The sequence below is a fragment of the Symphalangus syndactylus genome, chromosome 4, assembly GCF_028878055.3.
Source record: "Symphalangus syndactylus isolate Jambi chromosome 4, NHGRI_mSymSyn1-v2.1_pri, whole genome shotgun sequence".
In the NCBI taxonomy this organism is placed as follows: Eukaryota; Metazoa; Chordata; class Mammalia; order Primates; family Hylobatidae; genus Symphalangus; species Symphalangus syndactylus.
In genome coordinates, this window is record NC_072426.2 from 11622411 (window position 1) to 11635539 (window position 13129).

Sequence of the window (13129 nt, forward strand, 5' to 3'; positions counted from 1 at the left end):
ATTCAGCTAACAGACTTAAACCATACTTTTGATTGAGCAGATCTGAACACTCTTTCTGTTGAAAATGCAACTGGACATTTGGAGCGCTAAGAGCGTAGTAGTGGAAAAAGGAATATATTCAAATATAAACTACACAGAAGCATTCTGTGAAACTTCTTTCTGATCTGAGCATACAGCTAACAGAGTTAAACCATACTTTTGATTGAGCAGTTTTGAAACACTCTGTCTGTAGAAAATGCAACTGGACATTCGTAGCACTAAGTGGGTAATAGTGGAAATGTGAATATGTTCAAATATAAACTACACAGAAGCATTGTATGAAACTTCTTTCTGTTCTGTGCATTCAACTAACAGAGTTGAACCTTCCTTTTGATTGAGCCGTTCTGAAACACTCTTTCTGTAGAAACTGCAATTGGACATTCTGAGCGCTAAGAGGCCTATATTGGGAAAAAGAATGTCTACAAATAAAAACTACACAGAAGAATTGTGTGAAACATCTTTCTGTTCTGTTTGTTCAACTAAATGAGTTGAACCTTAGTTTTGATTGAGCCGTTCTGAAACACTCTTTCTGTAGAAAATGCAAGTGGAGATTCGGAGCGCTAAGAGGGTAATAGTGGAAAAAGGAATGTCTCCAAATATAAACCACACAGAAGCATTCTGTGAACCTTCTTTCTGATCTGTGCATTCAGCTAACAGAGTTAAACCATACTTTTGATTGAGCAGATCTGAACACTCTTTCTGTAGAAAATGCAACTGGAAATTTCGAGTGCTAAGAGAGTAGTAGTGGAAAAAGGAATATATTCAAATAAAAACTACACAGAAGCATTCTGTGAAACTTCTTTCTGATCTGAGCATTCAGCTAACAGAGTTAAACCATACTTTTGATTGAGCAGTTTTGAAACACTGTGTCTGTAGAAAATGCAACTGGACATTCGTAGCGCTAAGTGTATAATAGTGGAAAAAAGAATATGTTCAAATATAAACTACACAGAAGCATTGTATGAAACTTCTTTCTGTTCTGTGCATTCAACTAACAGAGTTGAACCTTACTTTTGATTGAGCCTTTCTGAAACACTCTTTCTGTAGAATCTGCAATTGGACATTCTGAGCGCTAAGAGGCTTCTATTGGGAAAAATAATATCTTCAAATAAAAACTACACAGAAGCATTGTGTGAAACTTATTTCTGATATGTTCATTAAGCAAACAGAGTTAAACCATACTTTTGATTGCGCAGTTCTGAACACTCTTTCTGTAGAAAATGCAAGTGGACATTCGGAGCGCTAAGAGGGTAATAGTGGAAAAAGGAATATATTCAAATATAAACTACACAGTAGCATTCTGTGAAAATTCTTTCTGTTCTGTGCATTCAACTAACAGAGTTGAACCTTACTTTTGATTGAGCCGTTCTGAAACACACTTTCTGTAGAAACTGCAATTGGACATGCTAAGCGCTAAGAGGCCTACATTGGGAAAAAGAATATCTTCAAATAAAAACTACACAGATGCACTCTGTGAAACTTATTTCTGATCTGTAAATTCAGTTAACAGAGATAAAACATATTTTTGATTGAGCAGTTATGAAACACTCTTTTTGTAGAAAATGCAAGTGGAGATTCGGAGCGCTAAGTGGGTAATAGTGGAAAAAGGAATGTCTTCAAATATAAACTACACAGAATCATTTGGTGAAACTTCTTTCTGATCTGTGCATTCAGCTAACAGAGTTAAACCATACTTTTGATTGAGCAGATCTGAACACTCTTTCTGTAGAAAATGGAACTGGACATTTGGAGCGCTAAGAGCGTAGTAGTGGAAAAAGGAATATATTCAAATATAAACTACACAGAAGTATTCTGTGAAACTTCTTTCTGATCTGAGCATTCAGCTAACAGAGTTAAACCATACTTTTGATTGAGCAGTTTTGAAACACTCTGTCTGTAGAAAATGCAACTGGACATTCGTAGCGCTAAGTGGGTAATAGTGGAAAAAAGAATATGTTCAAATATAAACTACACAGAAGCATTGTATGAAACTTCTTTCTGTTCTGTGCATTCAACTAACAGAGTTGAACCTTACTTTTGATTGAGCCCTTCTGAAACACTCTTTCTGTAGAAACTGCAATTGGACATTGTGAGCGCTAAGAGGCCTATATTGGGAAAAAGAATGTCTACAAATAAAAACTACACAGAAGAATTGTGTGAAACTTCTTTCTGTTCTGTTTGTTCAACTAAAAGAGTTGAACCTTAGTTTTGATTGAGCCGTTCTGAAACACTCTTTCTGTAGAAAATGCAAGTGGAGATTCGGAGCGCTAAGAGTGTAATAGTGGAAAAAGGAATGTCTCCAAATATAAACTACACAGAATCATTCTGTGAAACTTCTTTCTGATCTGTGCATTCAGCTAACAGAGTTAAACCATACTTTTGATTGAGCAGATCTGAACACTCTTTCTGTAGAAAATGCAACTGGACATTTGGAGCGCTAAGAGAGTAGTAGTGGAAAAAGGAATATATTCAAATATAAACTACACAGAAGCATTCTGGGAAACTTCTTTCAGATCTGAGCATTCAGCTAACAGAGTTAAACCATAATTTTGATTGAGCAGTTTTGAAACACTCTCTCTGTAGAAAATGCAACTGGACATTCGTAGCGCTAAGTGGGTAATAGTGGAAAAAAGAATATGTTCAAATATAAACTACACAGAAGCATTGTATGAAACTTCTTTCTGTTCTGTGCATTCAACTAACAGAGTTGAACCTTAATTTTGATTGAGCCTTTCTGAAACACTCTTTCTGTAGAATCTGCAATTGGACATTCTGAGCGCTAAGAGGCCTCTATTGGGAAAAATAATATCTTCAAATAAAAACTACACAGAAGCATTGTGTGAAACTTATTTCTGATATGTTCATTAAGCTAACAGAGTTAAACCATACTTTTGATTGCGCAGTTCTGAACACTCTTTCTGTAGAAAATTCAAGTGGACATTCGGAGCCCTAAGAGGGTAATAGTGGAAAAAGGAATATATTCAAATATAAACTACACAGTAGCATTCTGTGAAAATTCTTTCTGTTCTGTGCATTCAACTAACAGAGTTGAACCTTACTTTTGATTGAGCCGTTCTGAAACACTCTTTCTGTAGAAACTGCAATTGGACATGCTAAGCGCTAAGAGGCCTACATTGGGAAAATGAATATCTTCAAATAAAAAATACACAGATGCATTCTGTGAAACTTATTTCTGATCTGTAAATTCAGTTAACAGAGATAAAACATATTTTTGATTGAGCAGTTATGAAACACTCTTTTTGTAGAAAATGCAAGTGGAGATTCGGAGCGCTAAGAGGGTAATAGTGGAAAAAGGAATGTCTTCAAATATAAACTACACAGAATCATTCGGTGAAACTTCTTTCTGATCTGTGCATTCAGCTAACAGAGTTAAACCATACTTTGGATTGAGCAGATCTGAACACTCTTTCTGTTGAAAATGCAACTGGACATTTGGAGCGCTAAGAGCGTAGTAGTGGAAAAAGGAATATATTCAAATATAAACTACACAGAAGCATTCTGTGAAACTTCTTTCTGATCTGAGCATACAGCTAACAGAGTTAAACCATACTTTTGATTGAGCAGTTTTGAAACACTCTGTCTGTAGAAAATGCAACTGGACATTCGTAGCGCTAAGTGGGTAATAGTGGAAAAGAGAATATGTTCAAATATAAACTACACAGAAGCATTGTATGAAACTTCTTTCTGTTCTGTGCATTCAACTAACAGAGTTGAACCTTACTTTTGATTGAGTCGTTCTGAAATACTCTTTCTGTAGAAACTGCAATTTGACATTCTGAGCGCTAAGAGGCCTATATTGGGAAAAAGAATGTCTACAAATAAAAACTACACAGAAGAATTGTGTGAAACTTCTTTCTGTTCTGTTTGTTCAACTAAAAGAGTTGAACTTTAGTTTTGATTGAGCCGTTCTGAAACACTCTTTCTGTAGAAAATGCAAGTGGAGATTCGGAGCGCTAAGAGGGTAATAGTGGAAAAAGGAATGTCTCCAAATATAAACTACACAGAATAATTCTGTGAAACTTCGTTCTGATCTGTGCATTCAGCTAACAGAGTTAAACCATACTTTTGATTGAGCAGATCTGAACACTCTTTCTGTAGAAAATGCAACTGGACATTTGGAGCCCTAAGAGAGTAGTAGTGGAAAAAGGAATATATTCAAATATAAACTACACAGAAGCATTCTGTGAAACTTCTTTCTGATCTGAGCATTCAGCTAACAGAGTTAAACCATACTTTTGATTGAGCAGTTTTGAAACACTCTGTCTGTAGAAAATGCAAGTGGACATTCGTAGCGCTAAGTGGGTAATAGTGGAAAAAAGAATATGTTCAAATATAAACTACACAGAAGCATTGTATGAAACTTCTTTCTGTTCTGTGCATTCAACTAACAGAGTTGAACCTTACTTTTGATTGAGCCTTTCTTAAACACTCTTTCTGTAGAATCTGCAATTGGACATTCTGAGCGCTAAGAGGCCTATATTGGGAAAAATAATATCTTCAAATAAAAACTACACAGTAGCATTGTGTGAAACTTATTTCTGATATGTTCATTAAGCTAACAGAGTTAAACCATACTTTTGATTGCGCAGTTCTGAACACTCTTTCTGTAGAAAATGCAAGTGGACATTCGGAGCGCTAAGAGGGTAATAGTGGAAAAAGGAATATATTCAAATATAAACTACACAGTAGCATTCTGTGAAAATTCTTTCTGTTCTGTGCATTCAACTAACAGAGTTGAACCTTACTTTTGATTGAGCCGTTCTGAAACACTCTTTCTGTAGAAACTGCAATTGGACATGCTAAGCGCTAAGAGGCCTACATTGGGAAAAAGAATATCTTCAAATAAAAACTACACAGATGCATTCTGTGAAACTTATTTCTGATCTGTAAATTCAGTTAACAGAGATAAAACATATTTTTGATTGAGCAGTTATGAAACACTCTTTTTGTAGAAAATGCAAGTGGAGATTCGGAGCGCTAAGAGGGTAATAGTGGAAAAAGGAATGTCTTCAAATATAAACTACACAGAATCATTCGGTGAAACTTCTTTCTGATCTGTGCATTCAGCTAACAGAGTTAAACCATACTTTTGATTGAGGAGATCTGAACACTCTTTCTGTAGAAAATGCAAATGGACATTTGGAGCGCTAAGAGCGTAGTAGTGGAAAAAGGAATATATTCAAATATAAACTACACAGAAGCATTCTGTGAAACTTTTTTCTGATCTGTGCATTCAGCTAACAGAGTTAAACCATACTTTTGATTGAGCAGATCTGAACACTCTTTCTGTAGAAAATGCAACTGGACATTTGGAGCGCTAAGAGCGTAGTAGTGGAAAAAGGAATATATTCAAATATAAACTACACAGAAGCATTCTGTGAAACTTCTTTCTGATCTGAGCATTCAGCTAACAGAGTTAAACCATACTTTTGATTGAACAGTTTTGAAACACTCTGTCTGTAGAAAATGCAACTGGACATTCGTAGCGCTAAGTGGGTAATAGTGGAAAAAAGAATATGTTCAAATATAAACTACACAGAAGCATTGTATGAAACTTCTTTCTGTTCTGTGCATTCAACTAACAGAGTTGAACCTTACTTTTGATTGAGCCGTTCTGAAACACTCTTTCTGTAGAAACTGCAATTGGACATTCTGAGCGCTAAGAGGCCTATATTGGGAAAAAGAATGTCTACAAATAAAAACTACACAGAAGAATTGTGTGAAACTTCTTTCTGTTCTGTTTGTTCAACTAAAAGAGTTGAACCTTAGTTTTGATTGAGCCGTTCTGAAACACTCTTTCTGTAGAAAATGCAAGTGGAGATTCGGAGCGCTAAGAGGGTAATAGTGGAAAAAGGAATGTCTCCAAATATAAACTACTCAGAATCATTCTGTGAAACTTCTTTCTGATATGTGCATTCAGCTAACAGTGTTAAACCATACTTTTGATTGAGCAGATCTGGACACTCTTTCTGTAGAAAATGCAACTGGACATTTGGAGCGCTAAGAGAGTAGTAGTGGAAAAAGGAATATATTCAAATATAAACTACACAGAAGCATTCTGTGAAACTTCTTTCTGATCTGAGCATTCAGCTAACAGAGTTAAACTATACTTTTGATTGAGCAGTTTTGAAACACTCTGTCTGTAGAAAATGCAACTGGACATTCGTAGCGCTAAGTGGGTAATAGTGGAAAAAAGAATATGTTCAAATATAAACTACACAGAAGCATTGTATGAAACTTCTTTCTGTTCTGTGCATTCAACTAACAGAGTTGAACCTTACTTTTGATTGAGCCTTTCTGAAACCCTCTTTCTGTAGAATCTGCAATTGGGCATTCTGAGCGCTAAGAGGCCTATATTGGGAAAAATAATATCTTCAAATAAAAACTACACAGAAGCATTGTGTGAAACTTATTTCTGATATGTTTATTAAGCTAACAGAGTTAAACAATACTTTTGATTGCGCAGTTCTGAACACTCTTTCTGTAGAAAATGCAAGTGGACATTCGGAGCGCTAAGAAGGTAATAGTGGAAAAAGGAATATATTCAAATATAAACTACACAGTAGCATTCTGTGAAAATTCTTTCTGTTCTGTGCATTCAACTAACAGAGTTGAACCTTACTTTTGATTGAGCCGTTCTGAAACTCTCTTTCTGTAGAAACTGCAATTGGACATGCTAAGCGCTAAGAGGCCTACATTGGGAAAAAGAATATCTTCAAATAAAAACTACACAGATGCATTCTGTGAAACTTATTTCTGATCTGTAAATTCAGTTAACAGAGATAAAACATATTTTTGATTGAGCAGTTATGAAACACTCCTTTTGTAGAAAATGCAAGTGGAGATTCGGAGCGCTAAGAGGGTAATAGTGGAAAAAGGAATGTCTTCAAATATAAACTACACAGAATCATTCGGTGAAACTTCTTTCTGATCTGTGCATTCAGCTAACAGAGTTAAACCATACTTTTGATTGAGGAGATCTGAACACTCTTTCTGTAGAAAATGCAAATGGACATTTGGAGCGCTAAGAGCGTAGTAATGGAAAAAGGAATATATTCAAATATAAACTACACAGAAGCATTGTGTGAAACTTTTTTCTGATCTGTGCATTCAGCTAACAGAGTTAAACCATACTTTTGATTGAGCAGATCTGAACACTCTTTCTGTAGAAAATGCAACTGGACATTTGGAGCGCTAAGAGCGTAGTAGTGGAAAAAGGAATATATTCAAATATAAACTACACAGAAGCATTCTGTGAAACTTCTTTCTGATCTGAGCATTCAGCTAACAGAGTTAAACCATACTTTTGATTGAGCAGTTTTGAAACACTCTGTCTGTAGAAAATGCAACTGGACATTCGTAGCGCTAAGTGGGTAATAGTGGAAAAAAGAATATGTTCAAATATAAACTACACAGAAGCATTGTATGAAACTTCTTTCTGTTCTGTGCATTCAACTAACAGAGTTGAACCTTACTTTTGATTGAGCCGTTCTGAAACACTCTTTCTGTAGAAACTGCAATTGGACATTCTGAGCGCTAAGAGGCCTATATTGGGAAAAAGAATGTCTACAAATAAAAACTACACAGAAGAATTGTGTGAAACTTCTTTCTGTTCTGTTTGTTCAACTAAAAGAGTTGAACCTTAGTTTTGATTGAGCCGTTCTGAAACACTCTTTCTGTAGAAAATGCAAGTGGAGATTCGGAGCGCTAAGAGGGTAATAGTGGAAAAAGGAATGTCTCCAAATATAAACTACTCAGAATCATTCTGTGAAACTTCTTTCTGATATGTGCATTCAGCTAACAGTGTTAAACCATACTTTTGATTGAGCAGATCTGGACACTCTTTCTGTAGAAAATGCAACTGGACATTTGGAGCGCTAAGAGAGTAGTAGTGGAAAAAGGAATATATTCAAATATAAACTACACAGAAGCATTCTGTGAAACTTCTTTCTGATCTGAGCATTCAGCTAACAGAGTTAAACTATACATTTGATTGAGCAGTTTTGAAACACTCTGTCTGTAGAAAATGCAACTGGACATTCGTAGCGCTAAGTGGGTAATAGTGGAAAAAAGAATATGTTCAAATATAAACTACACAGAAGCATTGTATGAAACTTCTTTCTGTTCTGTGCATTCAACTAACAGAGTTGAACCTTACTTTTGATTGAGCCTTTCTGAAAACCTCTTTCTGTAGAATCTGCAATTGGGCATTCTGAGCGCTAAGAGGCCTATATTGGGAAAAATAATATCTTCAAATAAAAACTACACAGAAGCATTGTGTGAAACTTATTTCTGATATGTTTATCAAGCTAACAGAGTTAAACCATACTTTTGATTGCGCAGTTCTGAACACTCTTTCTGTAGAAAATGCAAGTGGACATTCGGAGCGCTAAGAAGGTAATAGTGGAAAAAGGAATATATTCAAATATAAACTACACAGTAGCATTCTGTGAAAATTCTTTCTGTTCTGTGCATTCAACTAACAGAGTTGAACCTTACTTTTGATTGAGCCGTTCTGAAACACTCTTTCTGTAGAAACTGCAATTGGACATGCTAAGCGCTAAGAGTCCTACATTGGGAAAAAGAATATCTTCAAATAAAAACTACACAGATGCATTCTGTGAAACTTATTTCTGATCTGTAAATTCAGTTAACAGAGATAAAACATATTTTTGATTGAGCAGTTATGAAACACTCTTTTTGTAGAAAATGCAAGTGGAGATTCGGAGCGCTAAGGGGGTAATAGTGGAAAAAGGAATGTCTTCAAATATAAACTACACAGAATCATTCGGTGAAACTTCTTTCTGATCTGTGCATTCAGCTAACAGAGTTAAACCATACTTTTGATTGAGCAGATCTGAACACTCTTTCTGTAGAAAATGCAACTGGACATTTGGAGCCCTAAGAGAGTAGTAGTGGAAAAAGGAATATATTCAAATATAAACTACACAGAAGCATTCTGTGAAACTTCTTTCTGATCTGAGCATACAGCTAACAGAGTTAAACCATACTTTTGATTGAGCAGTTTTGAAACACTCTGTCTGTAGAAAATGCAACTGGACATTCGTAGCGCTAAGTGGGTAATAGTGGAAAAGAGAATATGTTCAAATATAAACTACACAGAAGCATTGTATGAAACTTCTTTCTGTTCTGTGCATTCAACTAACAGAGTTGAACCTTACTTTTGATTGAGCCCTTCTGAAACACTCTTTCTGTAGAAACTGCAATTGGACATTCTGAGCGCTAAGAGGCCTATATTGGGAAAAGGAATGTCTACAAATAAAAACTACACAGAAGAATTGTGTGAAACTTCTTTCTGTTCTGTTTGTTCAACTAAAAGAGTTGAAACTTAGTTTTGATTGAGCCGTTCTGAAACACTCTTTCTGTAGAAAATGCAAGTGGAGATTCGGAGCGCTAAGAGGGTAATAGTGGAAAAAGGAATGTCTCCAAATATAAACTACACAGAATAATTCTGTGAAACTTCTTTCTGATCTGTGCATTCAGCTAACACAGTTAAACCATACTTTTGATTGAGCAGATCTGAACACTTTTTCTGTAGAAAATGCAACTGGACATTTGGAGCCCTAAGAGAGTAGTAGTGGAAAAAGGAATATATTCAAATATAAACTACACAGAAGCATTCTGTGAAACTTCTTTCTGATCTGAGCATTCAGCTAACAGAGTTAAACCATACTTTTGATTGAGCAGTTTTGAAACACTCTGTCTGTAGAAAATGCAACTGGACATTCGTAGCGCTAAGTGGGTAATAGTGGAAAAAAGAATATGTTCAAATATAAACTACACAGAAGCATTGTATGAAACTTCTTTCTGTTCTGTGCATTCAACTAACAGAGTTGAACCTTACTTATGATTGAGCATTTCTGAAACACTCTTTCTGTAGAATCTGCAATTGGACATTCTGAGCGCTAAGAGGCCTCTATTGGGAAAAATAATATCTTCAAATAAAAACTACACAGAAGCATTGTGTGAAACTTATTTCTGATATGTTCATTAAGCAAACAGAGTTAAACCATACTTTTGATTGCGCAGTTCTGAACACTCTTTCTGTAGAAAATGCAAGTGGACATTCGGAGCGCTAAGAGGGTAATAGTGGAAAAAGTAATATATTCAAATATAAACTACACAGTAGCATTCTGTGAAAATTCTTTCTGTTCTGTGCATTCAACTAACAGAGTTGAACCTTACTTTTGATTGAGCCGTTCTGAAACACACTTTCTGTAGAAACTGCAATTGGACATGCTAAGCGCTAAGAGGCCTACATTGGGAAAAAGAATATCTTCAAATAAAAACTACACAGATGCACTCTGTGAAACTTATTTCTGATCTGTAAATTCAGTTAACAGAGATAAAACATATTTTTGATTGAGCAGTTATGAAACACTCTTTTTGTAGAAAATGCAAGTGGAGATTCGGAGCGCTAAGTGGGTAATAGTGGAAAAAGGAATGTCTTCAAATATAAACTACACAGAATCATTCGGTGAAACTTCTTTCTGATCTGTGCATTCAGCTAACAGAGTTAAACCATACTTTTGATTGAGCAGGTCTGAACACTCTTTCTGTAGAAAATGGAACTGGACATTTGGAGCGCTAAGAGCGTAGTAGTGGAAAAAGGAATATATTCAAATATAAACTACACAGAAGTATTCTGTGAAACTTCTTTCTGATCTGAGCATTCAGCTAACAGAGTTAAACCATACTTTTGATTGAGCAGTTTTGAAACACTCTGTCTGTAGAAAATGCAACTGGACATTCGTAGCGCTAAGTGGGTAATAGTGGAAAAAAGAATATGTTCAAATATAAACTACACAGAAACATTGTATGAAACTTCTTTCTGTTCTGTGCATTCAACTAACAGAGTTGAACCTTACTTTTGATTGAGCCTTTTTGAAACACTCTTTCTGTAGAAACTGCAATTGGACATTCTGAGCGCTAAGAGGCATATATTGGGAAAAATAATATCTTCAAATAAAAACTACACAGAAGCATTGTGTGAAACTTATTTCTGATATGTTCATTAAGCTAACAGAGTTAAACCATACTTTTGATTGCGCAGTTCTGAACACTCTTTCTGTAGAAAATGCAAGTGGACATTCGGAGCGCTAAGAGGGTAATAGGGGAAAAAGGAATATATTCAAATATAAACTACACAGTAGCATTCTGTGAAAATTCTTTCTGTTCTGTGCATTCAACTAACAGAGTTGAACCTTACTTTTGATTGAGCCGTTCTGAAACACTCTTTCTGTAGAAACTGCAATTGGACATGCTAAGCGCTAAGAGGCCTACATTGGGAAAAAGAATATCTTCAAATAAAAACTACACAGATGCATTCTGTGAAACTTATTTCTGATCTGTAAATTCAGTTAACAGAGATAAAACATATTTTTGATTGAGCAGTTATGAAACACTCTTTTTGTAGAAAATGCAAGTGGAGATTCGGAGCGCTAAGAGGGTAATAGTGGAAAAAGGAATGTCTTCAAATATAAACTACACAGAATCATTCGGTGAAACTTCTTTCTGATCTGTGCATTCAGCTAACAGAGTTAAACCATACTTTTGATTGAGCAGATCTGAACACTCTTTCTGTTGAAAATGCAACTGGACATTTGGAGCGCTAAGAGCGTAGTAGTGGAAAAAGGAATATATTCAAATATAAACTACACAGAAGCATTCTGTGAAACTTCTTTCTGATCTGAGCATACAGCTAACGGAGTTAAACCATACTTTTGATTGAGCAGTTTTGAAACACTCTGTCTGTAGAAAATGCAACTGGACATTCGTAGCGCTAAGTGGGTAATAGTGGAAAAAAGAATATGTTCAAATATAAACTACACAGAAGCATTGTATGAAACTCCTTTCTGTTCTGTGCATTCAACTAACAGAGTTGAACCTTACTTTTGATTGAGCCGTTCTGAAACACTCTTTCTGTAGAAACTGCAATTGGACATTCTGAGCGCTAAGAGGCCTATATTGGGAAAAAGAATGTCTACAAATAAAAACTACACAGAAGAATTGTGTGAAACGTCTTTCTGTTCTGTTTGTTCAACTAAAAGAGTTGAACCTTAGTTTTGATTGAGCCGTTCTGAAACACTCTTTCTGTAGAAAATGCAAGTGGAGATTCGGATCGCTAACAGGGTAATAGTGGAAAAAGGAATGTCTCCAAATATAAACTACACAGAATCATTCTGTGAAACTTCTTTCTGATCTGTGCATTCAGCTAACAGAGTTAAACCATACTTTTGATTGAGCAGATCTGAACACTCTTTCTGTAGAAAATGCAACTGGACATTTGGTGCGCTAAGAGAGTAGTAGTGGAAAAAGGAATATATTCAAATATAAACTACCCAGAAGCATTCTGTGAAACTTCTTTCTGATCTGATCATTCAGCTAACAGAGTTAAACCATACTTTTGATTGAGCAGTTTTGAAACACTCTGTCTGTAGAAAATGCAACTGGACATTCATAGCGCTAAGTGGGTAATAGTGGAAAAAAGAATATGTTCAAATATAAACTACACAGAAGCATTGTATGAAACTTCTTTCTGTTCTGTGCATTCAACTAACAGAGTTGAACCTTACTTTTGATTGAGCCTTTCTGAAACACTCTTTCTGTAGAAACTGCAATTGGACATTCTGAGCGCTAAGAGGCCTATAATGGGAAAAATAATATCTTCAAATAAAAACTACACAGAAGCATTGTGTGAAACTTATTTCTGATATGTTCATTAAGCTAACAGAGTTAAACCATACTTTTGATTGCGCAGTTCTGAACACTCTTTCTGTAGAAAATGCAAGTGGACATTCGGAGCGCTAAGAGGGTAATATTGGAAAAAGGAATATATTCAAATATAAACTACACAGTAGCATTCTGTGAAAATTCTTTCTGTTCTGTGCATTCAACTAACAGAGTTGAACCTTACTTTTGATTGAGCCGTTCTGAAACACTCTTTCTGTAGAAACTGCAATTGGACATGCTAAGCGCTAAGAGGCCTACATTGGGAAAAAGAATATCTTCAAATAAAAACTACACAGATGCATTCTGTGAAACTTAT